Raw genomic sequence first — 15,312 nt, forward strand, 5'->3', positions numbered from 1 at the left:
ATTATGTGTTGCTTGATAAAGGATACATATTTAGGTAGTTGTTGAACAACGTCACTCCTAACGTATGTGAGAAATCAATACAGCGGGTTTAAAGGCAGGTTTAGAAATAACAAAGCCTTGACGTGGTCAAAATGAGCGGTTAGATAAAGCCAACTAGTGTAGTTCGAGAATATGTCTAGTAAATTGTTGTAGTTTCTCGAGAGAGAATTACGGCACCTAAAATGCTCACGATCAGTAGAGAATACATTAGCAAAATTATAGGGAACATAGCTAGAAGGATTCCGACAATTGGGGAAATCATAACTCTAGACCTCCTTAATTCAGTCTCCAACCCTTTGTCTCGTTAGTTAATATTTAAGTCTAAAGAAAAAAAAGAAAAAAAAATGTCTTTTGTTCGGTAGTGTAGCAATTCCCCCTTGGTTTTTCTTTGTGTCGTGGTTCTTTTCCAAGGGTTTTGTTTGAATCGGATGTAGTTAGCCTTTTTTCTTTTTTTAATAGGAGCCATTGTGTTGTGTTTTGAAATGAAGCAATACCTCTTGACTTTGTTATGCCTTGAGAATAGTGAGTACTTTGGTTGTGACGTTTAGGCTTAGTTTATGACTCTTGTATAAGTACCTTAAATTGTATGATTTTAAAGTTGCTTAACTGTTTTGACTAGAGTGTCTTGATGAATCCAATCTTGAGTGAGTTAAGTGCCATGTGTGTGTGAGATTTGTGTGTTATTCTGTGCATTGCATTTGATGCCTAGAACTTGCCTCATGTGTTTGCAAAGCGAAATAGTAGTTTTATTCATTCTTGGAAGTGATATAGGCCTTTCTTTGTTGAGCGAGATATGTATATTTTACCCGCCTAAATGTTATGTATCGTAGTTAACCCCTTTGAGCCTGTAATCCTATTTCTTTGGCAACCACATTACAAGCCTTACCCATTTGTTTGTATTAATCATCTATTTGAACCATTGTAACCTCTCATGAGCACCTGAATTGATTATGAACTTTGTAAAAGTTAAAGTGTGGGGTGGTTGGTTTGGCTTTTGAGTGGAACTAATTAAATAAGGAGAAAGGTGCACTGTTTTGAAAAAGTAAGAGCCACTTGAATTGAAAAAAAAAATAGTTGGATTGTTGTGAAAAAAATATTCCTTAATAAGTGATGGCTTTTGATGTAAGTGTGCTTAAAGAAGAATGGGGTAATATACATTGATGTGAAGGTGGAGTTTGGTTTGACATAAGTATGGGGTTTAAATATTAAAGTATATGTATTAAAGTGATTAGGGAGGTGTAGTCACTCTTATATCTAAATGTATCCTACCCGTCCCCAACCTACATTACAACCAAATAAAGTCCTACTTGATCCTAGACTAAATGAGCTCGATTAGTAAGAGTAATACACTACGGGCAAGCCTATAGTGCATCTTTCGTGGAATATGAATGTTATTTCTGAAAATGAGTAAATTCTTTCTATCTTGAGTTCTTAAGTGTTCTTAAATTTTATTGTGTGGAGCTACTCTCTTTTGTTGTGTGAGGGCACTTGATTCATGAACGAAAGGTAATGTCACTGACCTCTATGGTAGAGTAAGTGGGTGACTTGTGAATAATGCGTGGTACTTGTGATTCAAATCTTGAGATGAAGATCTTACGCTTTTGTGCTTAGTCTATTTTAAATACTCTTGGTGTGATAAGTTACGAGAATTATTTTAAAAAGGCCGTGTCTATATAAATTGTAGTTTGATTACTCGAGGGCGAGCATTTAAGTGTGGGGTGTTGATGATAGGCTATAATTGCGTATTTTAGTCGTTTATTACACTCTAATTTACTGTACTTTAATTGAGTTTGAGTTGTAATCGCTAGTGTTTTGCACTAATGGTGCGTTTTATGCCTTGTAAGAGTGATTCGGAGCTATATAGATGTTATGGAATGAATTCTACTGATTTATAACTTTGGAGTCTGAATAAAAGCCTAAAGAATTAAGTCGGGATCATGTTCGAGGGTCAAATTTGATAGTTAAGAACAAACGAAGACTCGAGTAGGCATATTGCGCATTGTCTAGTAAAATAGACATAACTCTATGCTCCAAACTTCATTTGGGATATATATATGGTTGAAAAGATAACTCAAAGGACTATAACTTTTATGTTTTAAGTTTTTCAAAATTCCCAACGAAACAGGGTGAAAACGCGGTCAAAACCGTGACCGCAGACTGAGGCAGTGCACTGGGAAAATACCGCGCCCAGACCTCGACCACGAGCGTCCAGACCTGAAATATTATCCTTTTTCGCATAGAGAAGGTATAATTTTTTGGGCCCGACCCTACTTGGTATATATATATATGGAAAAACGGTATTTTAAGAGGTTAGACACACTTTTAACACAGATTCGACCTAAGGAGGCAGAGACACAATAGGAGCAAGGCGGAGAATTCTTTTACAAGTTTTTCCTTCCTCTTCCTATTTTTTCATTGTTCGTTATGACTTTTAGTATTGTAATTTTACATACTATTATAAATAGCTAATTGGTTATATAGGGTTTTGATAGAACCTTTTGTAGGATAAATTCTTGTTATGTTTTTATAAAATTGAGTCTACTTGTTCAACTACTTGTTCAACTACTTGTTTGATCGATTGACTGTGCCTATTTATTATGTGTTGCTTGAGAAAGGATACATATTTAGGTGGTTGTTGAACAACGTCACTCCTAACGTACGTGAGAAATCAATACAGCGGGTTTAAAGGTAGGTTTAGAAATAACAAAGTTTTGACGTGGTCATAATAAGCGGTTAGATAAAGCCAACTAGTGTAGTTCAAAAGAATATGTCTAGTAAATTGTTGTAGTTGCTCAAGAGAGAATTACGGCACCTAATGTGCTCACGATCAGTAAAGAATACATAGGCGAAACTGTTGGGAACATAGCGGGAAGGATTCCAATATTTGGGGAAATCATAACTTTAGACCTCCTTAGTTTTGTCTCAAATTTCATCATTGTTAGTTGATAATTTTACTGCTTCATAATAGTGTTAGTTAATTAGTTAGAAATAAATATTATAATCTCTTTAATTAGGAAATTGTTTGGACTTGTGGTTCTTAGCAATATTGAACAACTGCAGCTAAGCCTTAGTTCTCTGTGGGAATCGACTTCGGACTTATAGACCGGATTATATTTGCAGCGACCGCTTATCCTTTTTAGGACTAGAGTTGGGCGTGATCAGTGTACAGCTGGAGTGCCTTGAATTTAGGCGATTTTTATTACTGTATTCATGAATACAGCAACTTGAATATACTACCGTAACAACTAAATAATAGCTATATGAAGTAATTATGTATATGATAACTATAAGAAGTTAATAGCCTTTAAACAATAGTGATTTCTGAAAATTCTCACAAATATTGAGGAGGTGCATGCAGCCTAGCAGAGGCATTCAATCCAAACATTATGGGCTTCCTTCACTCTGTTGCCAAAGACATGGACTCCATACTTCATTATCTTTAACTACTTATTCACATCATATCATATCTTAGATCGAATTTAAGTTATATACATCAATAGCATATAAAATTATGTTCACTTATTATAATAGGTTACTTAGCATTATAACTGATATTTATCATAAAATTTATCTGTAATAATCTTATAAATAATTTGATTATATAAATTTCTTTTATACTCTGTTAATGCATAAGACTAAACTCTAATTGAATCTGTACTATCGAAGCTTTTGGTAGCTTTGGGTCCTTCAGATATACTGCCATGACCAAATTAGTCTCCGCCAAGACAACCATTTCGGGGAAGAAAAAAAAGGAAAAAAGGGGGGAAAAATAGACACGACCATTTCTTGATTTAATTGAATTATTTTTGCGCCAGGGTCAGACTAATATTCACCGGTCTCATTTTATACAATATCCCCACGAAAGGACAGTCTTTGCAATGACATGAGTAATTATTATGTGGTGTTTAATTAAAAAAATCAACTAATGGTAAACAAAAACATGCTTGTATAGTACCTATCTTTTAAACTACCCCGTTCTACTCTTAAAATTTTTTCAGCAATCAAAAGCCAAAGACTTTAACTTTTCTTGTTAAAAAAATCCAAAAAGAATATTTCCGATTCAAAAAAATATGAAACTTGTCTTATAGGCTTATCCACCATTTCGTACAAGATTTCATCCGAAGACGTATATAGCATAATAGAACAAATAATAATAGAGTACGTATTTATTGTCATGTTATGAGTAATAATAGGTAGACTACTGTGACATGCCACAACCATGTGTCAAATGAGTTTAATGCTCTTTTGTTATCTTTTATAAGAGTTTAGTATCCTTCTACATCTAAAGAAAATTCACCCCGTTGACATTTTTAAATCCCATAACATCTATTGCTTCCAACAACAACAAAAAAAACACAAAGAAGTTCTTAAAAGATACTTAGTATTTCGTTCTTCAAACTAAAAAAATAAAAGGAAAGAAATACTGGCTTCCCTATATCTCTATATCTTGTTTGTTGCCAAAAATTCCCACATCGGCTACCATCCAAGATTGGCAGCTGAAGGTTTAATATAAAATGGAATGCTGAAAATGGGTCAAAACCACCTTTGCGCTTGGGGCAATGACACAGCTAGTGAGGTTCTAACCGAGGCGCGTCTATTGCTGGTTGAAAACTATTTCCAAACCCCCTCTTTGGCTTGGGTTTTGCTCTGGCCATTGAGAATTTTTGGAAGGGCTTCCATTTGGGGTAAAGCCTTACAATTGTGATGACCCGGCCAGTCGTCTCACGAGTTACCGTTCTATTTTTTTCATTTATGCTTCTTATTGCTTTATTTATCGGTTTTATGTGCAATCGGGTTGGTTGGCTCGGGTTCGAAAAGGTTTTGGGAAGGTTTGAGACACTTAGTCTCTTTTGAGGAAGCTTAAGTTGAAAAAGTCAATCGGATATTGACATATGTGTTAGAGGGCTCGGATGTGAATTGTGATGGTTCGGATAGCTTCGGCAGGTGATTTGGGACTTAGGAGCGTGATCGGAATATGTTTTGGAGGTCCGAAGTAGATTTAGGCTTGAATTGGCGAAATTGAAATTTTGGCATTTTTTGGTTGATAGGTGAGATTTTGATATAGGGGTTGAAATGGAAATTCGGTAGTTGCAGTAGTTCCGTTGGGTCATTTGGGATGTGTGTACAAAATTTTAAGTCATTCAGACGTGATTTGGTATGTTTTTTGATCAAAAGCGTAATTCGGACGATTTTGGAAACTTAGGCTTGAATCCAATGTGTTTTGGGTGATTCGATGTTGTTTGAGAAATTTGAAGATTGGTACAAGTTTGAATGGTGGTATATGATGTGTCTGTGCTTTTGGTTGAGGTCTCGGGGGCTTCGGGCTGATTTCGGATGGTTGGCGGAAAGATTTGGAGTTGGTTGTGACATCTGAAGTTTCCCATTGCTGTCATAACCGCACCTGCGGCTTGGGGACCGCAGGGGCGGTCTTGCAGAAGCGAGATTCGAATCATAGAAGCGGGCAGGGCCTAGGAAGGCAGAAACCGCAGAAGCAGTTGAAGAACCGTACCTGCGATGGTGCAGGTGCCGATTGGGCATCATAGATGCGAAAGTGGAGGATTTAAGTGATGACCGCAGAAGCGGTCCATTGACCGCAAAAGCAATACCGCAGAAGCGGTAGAAGGGGCCGTAGATGCGAAATGGTTGGGCCAGAAGGTATAAATTATTTCCTTCGCGATTTTTAAGTTATTCCACCATTTCTAAGTTGGCTTTTGGAGCTTTTTGGGCTATTTGAAGAAGGATTTCAAGGGGATTTCATTGAGGTAAGGATTTTGGACCTAAGACTCGTTCCTATGGTATTATTTCACGGATTAGAGCTGTAATTAATGGAATTTAAGGGTTAAAATTGGGGAAACTAGGGCTTGGTATTGGAGACCTAGACTTGAGGATTTGAGGGACCATTTATGGTCGAATTTTGGTACTCTTGGTATATATGAACTCATGGGATGATAAGGATTCTGTTGATGTGACGTTTATTGAATTTCGAGATGTGGGCCCGGGGGTAGAGTTTGTCTAATTTTGGGATTTTTGGTATAATTTGATTAATTTCGCATAGGCTTAGTCCCTTTAGCATATTCTAATGTTATGATTCTGATTTTGGGTAGATTCGGCGCGAGTTGAGGCCGAGGCGAGAGGCAAAGGCGTCGCGGAGCAGTAATTCACCCGATTTGAGGTAAGTAACCATTGTAAATCTGGAACTGAGGGTACAAAACCTCGGTATCTCGAATTGTTTTGATAAATGAGGTAACGCACATGCAAGGTGACGAGCGTATGGGCGTGCACCGGTAGGGATTGTGACTTGGTCCGTCCCATAGCGACTATTAAGCCGCGTATTTGATTTGAAATCTTATGATATTCCGTATTTTAGACATTTATACTGTATTATGGGTTGTATGCCATGTTTGGGGCCTTGTGCCGACCTGTTGAGACCCTTAGGGGCATTTTTACTGTTCTTCCTCACTCTATTTGTTTGAAAGCATATCCTTAGTCATGTTTTTACCTGTTTTTTGTTTAAAATTGGTTTTATCACTCTACTTTTTAAATGTGAGGACTGTTTGGACTGAATTCCCTGAATTCTATTGTTATGCCCAAGTGGATGTGAGGTTAATGATTAAGAAAGGTTGAGGACCTATTGGTGAGGATTATATATATTATGGATCGGGTTGCATGCCGCAACGATACTTATATGGATCGGGCTACATGCCTCAGCGATATATATATACTGGATCGCGCTGCGCGCTACAGCGATATGACGCTTGGGCTGTAGGAGCCCCTTCGGAGTCTGTACACCCCCAGTGAGCGTAGTCGACTATAAACTATGGATCGGGATGCATGCCGCAGTGGTTACTATAATTATTACTATTATGAGATATTAATGAGCCTGAGTGTTGAGAGTGAGTACTGAGTGACGAGAGCTGAGTCAGGAGTGACTGAGAGGCCATATTCTGAGTGATACCTTGCCCGAGGGCCCCATTTATGATATTTTCATTAAATCACTCTTCTTTTAAATAAGCCTCTATAGAAAAAATTGCTAAGTAAAAGATTTTAAGTATTCCAATTGAAACTGAAGTTTTTATGACGAAACTAGTTTTTAAACTGTTGAGTTTGATCTATTATTCTTTTGTTTAGTTTTTTATATGATTTTAAACTGCTCGTCACTGCTTTTAGACCTTATTTATTTTAGCTACTTATTGAGTTGGCGTACTCACGTTACTCCCTGCACCTTGTGTGCAGATCCAGGTGCCCGAGCGGCAGAGTGAGGGTCCTCAGCATTTTCAGAGTTTGCCGGAGACTGAAAGGTAGCTGCATGGCATCCGCAGCCCTGCTTTCCTCCTTCTTATCTTGTTCTTTTCTGCATTTTAGACTTGTTATGTATTAGACAGTTGGATTTGTATATTTAAAGACTCTAGACTCGTGACACCAGATGTTTGGGCTGTGTTGGTTTAATGTTTTATTGATTTCTGCACATTTTTAGTTGTTTAAACATTTCTTATGAAAATTGGGATTTAAATCCGTGTTAGAAAAAAGGTTTTATAAAAGAAATTCACTGTGGTTAAACGGTTAGGTTGGCTTGCCTAGTAATGTGACAGGCGTCATCACGATCGGGCATTGGTGTCATGACAAGTTGGTATCAGAGCCTAGGTTACATAGGTCTCGCGAGTCATGAGCTGGTTTAGTAGAGTCTAGCGGATTGGTATGGAGACGCCTGTACTTATCCTTGGGAGTCTGCAGAACCTTTAGGAAAAACATCATATTCTTGAAATTCTTGTCGTGCGAATCTGTTGATCCGAGTACTAAACTTCTGTTATTCCATTCTCTCACATATGGTGAGGACACGTGTTACCGGCCAAGATGGACGACCACTAGTACCACAGAGGGCAAGGATGCCCAAGGTTTCTTGGATAAGTGCATAGGATGCTTCGTACAGCGGGTATTCTGGAGACCAGCGGGGTCTCTTTCACTACCTTTCAGTTTTCTGGAGCTGCCTTCACTTGGTGGGAGGCTTACGAGAGGCATAGGCCTGTTGGTGCAATGCCCCTTACATGGCAGCAGTTCTTTGTTCTCTTTCTGGAGAAGTATGTGCCACAGTCTCGCTAAGAGGAGCTGCGTAAGCAATTCGAGTAGCTACGTCAGGGAGAGGTAACTGCGACACTATATGAGATGCGGTTCTCTGAGTTAGCTCGTCATGTGGTCTGGTTGGTTCCCATAGATCGATAGAGGATCAGGAGGTTCATTGATGGCCTCACATATTAGCTTCGGATTTTTATGACTATGGAGAGGGTGTTAGGTGTTACTTTCGAGGAGCTTGTTGACATCGCCCATGAGATTAAGTCGGTTCGTCGCCAGGAGCGAGAGGAGAGGGAGGCCAAGAGGCCTCGAGGATCTAGTAGCTTTAGTAGTGCTCCTTCGAGGGGTCAGTTTCAACACGGCAGGGGCCGTCCATTCAGGCAGGCTCATTAAGCTCGCCTAGGTTATCGTGGGGCATCATTGGGTCTTAGTTCTCACAATTCTCATTAGGTCCATTCATCACTCAGTGCCCTTCCAGCCCAGAGTACGTCCCGTGCCCCATCAGTTCAGGGTTTTTCCATGCCAGGTCCTTCTACTGGTCATTCTGGTGCCAAGGGATCCCTTCAATCCCCGCCTCCAGCACCAGGGAGTTATTATGAGTGTGGAGAGTTTGGGCATATGAGGAGGCAGTGTCCTCGTCTTCTTGAGGGTCCGGCTCAGTAGAGGGGTCAGCCCTCGACTTCAGCTCCAGTTACTTCACCACACGCGCATGAAGCTAGGGGTGCGGGCCAGTCAGCTAGGGGCCGCCCTAGAGGGGGAGGTCAATCAGGTGGTGGTTAGGCTCATTTATATGCCCTCCTAGGTAGACCAAATGTTGCTGCTTCAGATGCCGTGATTACAGGTATTGTCTTAGTCTGCCGTAGAGATGCCTCGTGAGTCTATTGTTTCACCTGTTCATGTATCTTCATGTGTCATCATACTTTGCTCGTTATTTGGATATGCCCTGTGAGTCTATTGTTTCACCTGTTCATGTATCTACTCTGGTGGGCGATACTGTTGTTGTAGGCCATGTGTACCGGTCCTGTGTGGTGACTATTGGGGGTCTAGAGACTCGAGTGGATCTGTTGTTGTTATCTATGGTGGATTTTGATGTCATATTGCGCGTAGATTGGCTATCTCAGTGTTGTGCTATTTTGGAATGTCACGCTAATACATTGATGTTGGCTATGCTGGGAGTGCCACGGATCGAGTGGCGAGATTCGACTGATTTTATCCCCAGTAGGGTGATTTCGTTTCTGAAGGCCCAGCGTATGGTTGGGAAGGGTTGTCTTTCCTATTAAGCCTTTGTGAGGGATGTCGGTGTAAAGACTCCCAGTATCGATTTTGTTCTAGTTGTGAAGGATTTTCCATATATGTTTCCTGTAGACCTGCTGGGTATGCCACCGGACAGGGATATTGATTTTGGTATTGACCTGGTGCCGAGCACTCAGCCCATCTCTATTCCACTGTATCGTATGGAACCAACGGAGTTGAAGGAGTTAAAGGAGCAGCTTCAGAAACTCCTTGATAAGGGGTTCATTCGGCCTAGTGTGTCGCATTGGGGTGCACAAGTTCTATTTGTGAAGAAGAAGGATGGCACTATGAAGATGTGCATTGATTACAGGCAGTTGAACAAGGTTACAATTAAGAATAAATATCATTTTCCTCGCATTGATGATTTGTTTGACCAGCTTCAGGGAGCGAGAGTGCTCTCCAAGATTGATCTCCGTTCAGGTTACCACAAGTTGAAGATTAGGGATTCAGATATCCTTAATACGACTTTCAGGACCCGATATGGTCATTATGAGTTCTTGGTAATGTCTTTTGGGCTGACCAATGCCCCAGCAACATTCATGCATTTGATGAACAGCGTGTTCCGACCGTATCTCGACTCATTTGTCATAGTTTTCATTGATTATATTCTGGTATATTCGCGTAGTCAGGAAGAGCACGCGGAGCATTTGAGAGTTGTGTTGTAGAGATTGAGGGAGGAGAAGCTTTATGGAAATTTCTCCAAGTGTGAGTTTTGGCTCAGTTCAGTGGTATTCTTGGGGCACGTGGTGTCCAGTGAGGGTATTCAGGTTGATCCAAAGAAGATAGAGGCGGTCCAGAGTTGGCCCAGACCATCCTCAGCTATAGAGATTCGTAGCTTTCTTGGTTTGGCGCGCTATAATCGCCGGTTTGTTCAGGGATTCTCATCTATCACATCGCCCTTGACCAAGTGGACTTAGAAGGGTGCTTTATTCAGGTGGTCGGATGAGTGCGAGGAGAGCTTTCAGAAGCTCAAGACCGCCTTGACCACAACTCTAGTGTTAGTGTTGCCATCAGCTTCAGGTTCATATAACGTATATTGTGATGCTTCGAGAGTTGGTATTAGGTGTGTGTTGATGCATGAGGGTAGAGTTATTGCTTATGATTCTCGTCAGTTGAAGCCCCGTGAAAAGAACTACCTTGTTTATGATTTAGAGTTGACTGCCATTGTCAACGTGTTGAAGATTTGGAGGAATTATTTGTATGGCGTGTCTTGTGAGGTGTTTACGGATCATCGTGGCCTCCAGCACTTCTTTAAACAGAAGGATCTCAATTTGAGGCATCGGAGATGGTTGGAGTTGCTAAAGGATTATGATATTATTATTTTGTACCATCCGGGAAAGGCCAATGTGGTGGCCGATGCTTTGAGCTAAAAGGCGGTGAGTATGAGGAGTTTGGCATATACTCCAGTTGGGGAGAGACCTCTTGCAGTTGATGTTCAGGCCTTGGCTAATCGGTTTGTGAGGTTAGATATTTCGGAGCCCAGTTGGGTATTGAGTTGTATGGTTTCTCGGTCTTCCTTATATGATCGAATCAGAGAGTGCCAGTATGATGATCCGCATTTGCTTGTCCTTAAGAATAGGTTCAGCACGACGATGCCAGAGATGTGACTATTGGTGATGATGGGGTGTTGAGGATGCAGGGCCGGATATATGTGCCAAATATGGATGGGCTTCGGGAGTTGATTCTGGAAGAGGCCCATAGCTCGCGGTATTCTATTCATCCGAGTGCTGCGAAGATGTATCAGGATCTGAGACAGCATTATTGGTGGAGGAGAATGAAGAAAGACATTGTGGGATTTGTAGCTCGGTGTCTCAATTGTCAGCAGGTGAAATATGAGCATCAGAGACCAGGTGGCTTGCTTCAGCAGATGGATATTCCAGAGTGAAAGTGGGAGTGGATCACCATGGACTTTGTAGCTGGGCTCCCACAGACTTTGAAGAAGTTCGATGCTATTTAGTTGATTGTGGATCAGCTGACCAAGTTCGCGCACTTCATTCATGTGTGCACTACCTATTCTTCAGAGCAGTTGGCAGAGATCTATATCCGGGAGATTGTTCGTTTGCATGGTGTCCTAGTTTCCATCATTTCAGATAGGGGCACTCAGTTTACTTCACAGTTTTGGAGGTTGGTGCAGCGAGAGTTGGGTACTTAGGTTGAGTTGAGCACAACTTTTCACCCTCAGACGGGCAGTCCGAGCGCACTATTCAAAGGACATGTTTCGTTATTGTGTCATCTATTTCGGAGGGTCATGGGATCAGTTTCTACCACTTGCAGAGTTTGCTTATAACAACAGCTACTAGTCGAGTATTCAGATGGCTCCATATGAGGCTTTGTATGGGAGGCGATGTAGATCTCCAATTGGTTGGTTTGAGCCGGGTGAGGCTAGGCTATTGGGGACAGACTTGGTGTAGGATGCTTTAGAAAAGGTGAAGGTAATTCAGGCAAGGCTTCATACAACATAGTCGAGACAAAAGAGTTATGCTGACAGGAAGGTCTGGATGTATCCTACATGGTTGGTGAGAAGGTTCTGTTGAAGGTCTCACCGATGAAGGGTGTTATGAGATTTGGGAAGAAAGGGAAATTGATTCCTCGATTCATTGGGCCTTTTGAGGTGCTTCGGAGGATTGGGAGGTGGCTTATGAGCTTGCTTTGCCACCCAGCTTGTTGAGTGTTCATCCGGTATTTCATGTTTCTATGCTCCGGAAGTATATTGGTGATCCGTCTCATGTTCTATATTTCAGCACAATTTAGTTAGATGATGATTGACTTATGATGTGGAGCCAGTGGCTATATACGGGCATCAGGTTCGAAAGTTGAGATCAAAGGATATAACTTCAGTGAAAGTGCAGTAGAGAGGTCGGCCCGTGGAGGAGGCTACCTGGGAGATCGAACGGGAGATACGGAGAAGATATCCTCACCTGTTTGAGGCTTCAGGTATGTTTCGTGACTCGTTCGAGGACGAACGTTTGTTTAAGAGGGGGAGGATGTGACGACCCGGCCAGTCGTCTCATGAGTTACAGCTCCATTTTCCCCATTTTTGCTTCTTATTGCTTTGTATCGTTTCTATGAGCAATCAGGGAAATTGGCTCGGGTTCGGAAAGGTTTTGATAAGGTTTGAGACAATTAGTCTCTTTTGAGGAAGCTTAAGTTGGAAAAGTCAACCAGATGTTGACATATATGTTAGAGGACTCGGATGTGAATTTTGATGGTACGGATAGCTTCGGGAGGTAATTTGGGACTTAGGAACATGAATGGAATGTGTTTTGGAGGACCGGAGTAGATTTAGGCTTGAATTGGCGAAATTAGATTTTGGCATTTTCTGGTTGATAGATGAGATTTTGATATAGGGGTCGGAATAGAATTCCGGGAGTTGCAGTAGTTCTGTTGGGTCATTTGGGATGTGTGTGCAAAATTTCAGGTCATTCAAACATGATTTGGTATACTTTTTTATCAAAAGCGTAATTCGGAAGATTTTGAAAACTTAGGCTTGAATCCGATGTGTTTTGGTTGATTCGATGTTGTTTGAGGTACTTTGAAGATTGGTAAAAGTTTGAGTGGTGGTATATGATGTGTTTGTGCTTTTGGTTGAGGTCCCAGGGACCTCGGGCTGATTTCGGATGGTTGGCGGAAAGATTTGCAGTTGGTTGTGACAGCTGAAGTTTCCCATTGTTGTCATAACCGCACCTGCAGCTTGGGGACCGCAGGTGTGGTCTCGCAGAAGCGAGATTCAAATCACAGAAGCAGGCAGGGTCTGGGAAAGCAGAAACCGCAGAACGGTTGAAGAACCGCATCTGCGATGGAGCAAGTGCGGATTGGGCATCGCAGATGCGAAAGTGGAGGATTTAAGAGATGACCGCAAAAGCGGTCCATTGACCGCAAAAGCGATATCGCAGTAGAAGGGGCCGCAGGTGTGAAATGCCTGGGCCAGACTGTATAAATTATTTCCTTCGCGATTTTTGAGATATTCCACCATTTCTAAGTCGGCTTTTGGAGCTTATTGGGCGATTTGAAGAAGGATTCCAAGGAGATTTCATTGAGGTAAGGATTTTGGACTTAAAACCAGTTCCTATAGTATTATTTTACGGATTAAAGCTGTAATTAATGGAATTTAAGGGTTAAAATTGGGGAAATTAGGGCTTGGTATTGGAGACCTAGACTTGAGGATTTGATGGACCATTTATGGTCGGATTTTGGTACTCTAGGTATGTATGAACTCGTGGGAGGATAAGGATTCCGTTGATGTGACTTTTATCAAATTTCGAGATGTGGGCCCGGGGTCGGGTTTGGCTAATTTTGGGATTTTTGGTATAATTTGATTAATTTCGCATTGGCTTCGTCCCTTTAGCATATAATGTTATGATTCTGATTTTGGGTAGATTCGGCGCGAGTTGAGGCCTAGGCGAGAGGCAAAAGCGTCGCGAAGTAGTAATTCACCCGGTTTGAGGTAAGTAACAATTGTAAATCTGGAACTGAGGGTACAAAACCCTGGTATCTCGAATTGTTTTGATAAATGAGGTGACGCACATGCTAGGTGACGAGCATGTGGGCGTGCACCGGTAGGGATTGTGACTTGGTCCGTCCTGTAGCGACTATTAAGCCGAGTATTTGATTTGAAATCTTATGATATTCCGTATTTTAGACATTTATACTGCATTATGGGTTGTATGTCATGTTTAGGCCTTGTACCGACCTGCTGAGACCCTTAGGGGTATTTTTACTGTTCTTCCTCACTCTATTTATTTGAAAGCATATCCTCAGTCATGTTTTACCTGTTTATTGTTTAAAACTAGTTTTATCACTCTACTTCTTAAATGTGAGGACTGTTTGGATAGAGTTTTCCTGAATTATACTGTTATGCCCGAGTGGCTGTGAGGTTAATGACTGAGAAAGGTTGAGGACCTAATGGTGAGGATTATATATATTATGGATCTGGCTGCACGCCACAGCGATACTTATATGGATCAGGTTGTATGTCGCAGCAATATATATATATATATACTGGATCGGGCTGCGCGCCGCAGCGATATGACGCTTGGGCTGTAGGAGCCCCTCCAGAGTCTGTACACCCCGAGTGAGCGTAGTCGACTATAAACTATGGATCGGGTTGCACGCCACAGCGGTTACTATCATTATTACTATTATGAGATATTAATGAGCCTAAGTGCTGAGAGTGAGTACTGAGTGACGAGAGCTGAGTCACGAATGACTGAGAGGCCATATTCTGAGTGATACCTTGCCCGAGGGGCCCATTTATGATATCTTCACTAATTTCACTCTTCTTTTAAATAAGCCTCTGTTGAAAAAATTGCTAAGTAAAAGATTTTAAGTATTCCAATTGAAACTGAAGTTTTTATGACGAAACTGGTTTTTAAACTGTGGAGTTTGATCTATTATTCTGTTGTTTACTCCTTTATATGATTTTAAACTGATCGTCACTGCTCTCAGACCTTATTTACTTTAGTTACTTACTGAGTTGGCGTACTCACGTTATTCCCTGCACCTTGTGTGCAGATCCAGGTGCCCGAGCGGCAGAGTGAGGGTCCTCAGTATTTTCAGAGTTTGCCGGAGACTGCAAGGTAGCTGCATGGCATCCGCAACCCTGCTTTCCTCCTTCCTATCTTGTTCTTTTCTGCATTTTAGACTTGTCATGTATTAGACAGTTGGATTTGTATATTTAAAGGCTCTAGATTCGTGACACCAAATGTTTGGGCTGTGTTGGTTTAATGTTTTATTGATTTTCGCACATTTTTATCTGTTTTAAACATTTCTTATGAGAATTGGGATTTAAATCCGTGTTAGAAAAATAGTTTTATAAAAGAATTCGTTGTGGTTAAATGGTTAGGTTGGCTTGCCTAGTAATGTGATAGGTGTCATCACGACCGGGCATTGGGGTCGTGACAACAATCCTTAGTC

General features: G+C 41.2%; 1 non-coding gene across 1 annotated transcript; it reads left to right on the forward strand.

Annotated features, from left to right (window-relative positions):
- The first annotated feature begins 4,580 nt into the window (after positions 1 to 4,580).
- On the forward strand, positions 4,581 to 4,732 carry LOC138876735 (U4 spliceosomal RNA). Its single transcript, XR_011402066.1, has one exon. It is a non-coding gene; the product is annotated as a U4 spliceosomal RNA (small nuclear RNA).
- The last annotated feature ends 10,580 nt before the right edge of the window (positions 4,733 to 15,312 follow it).

The sequence above is a fragment of the Nicotiana sylvestris genome, chromosome 8, assembly GCF_000393655.2.
Source record: "Nicotiana sylvestris chromosome 8, ASM39365v2, whole genome shotgun sequence".
Lineage (NCBI taxonomy): Eukaryota > Viridiplantae > Streptophyta > Magnoliopsida > Solanales > Solanaceae > Nicotiana > Nicotiana sylvestris.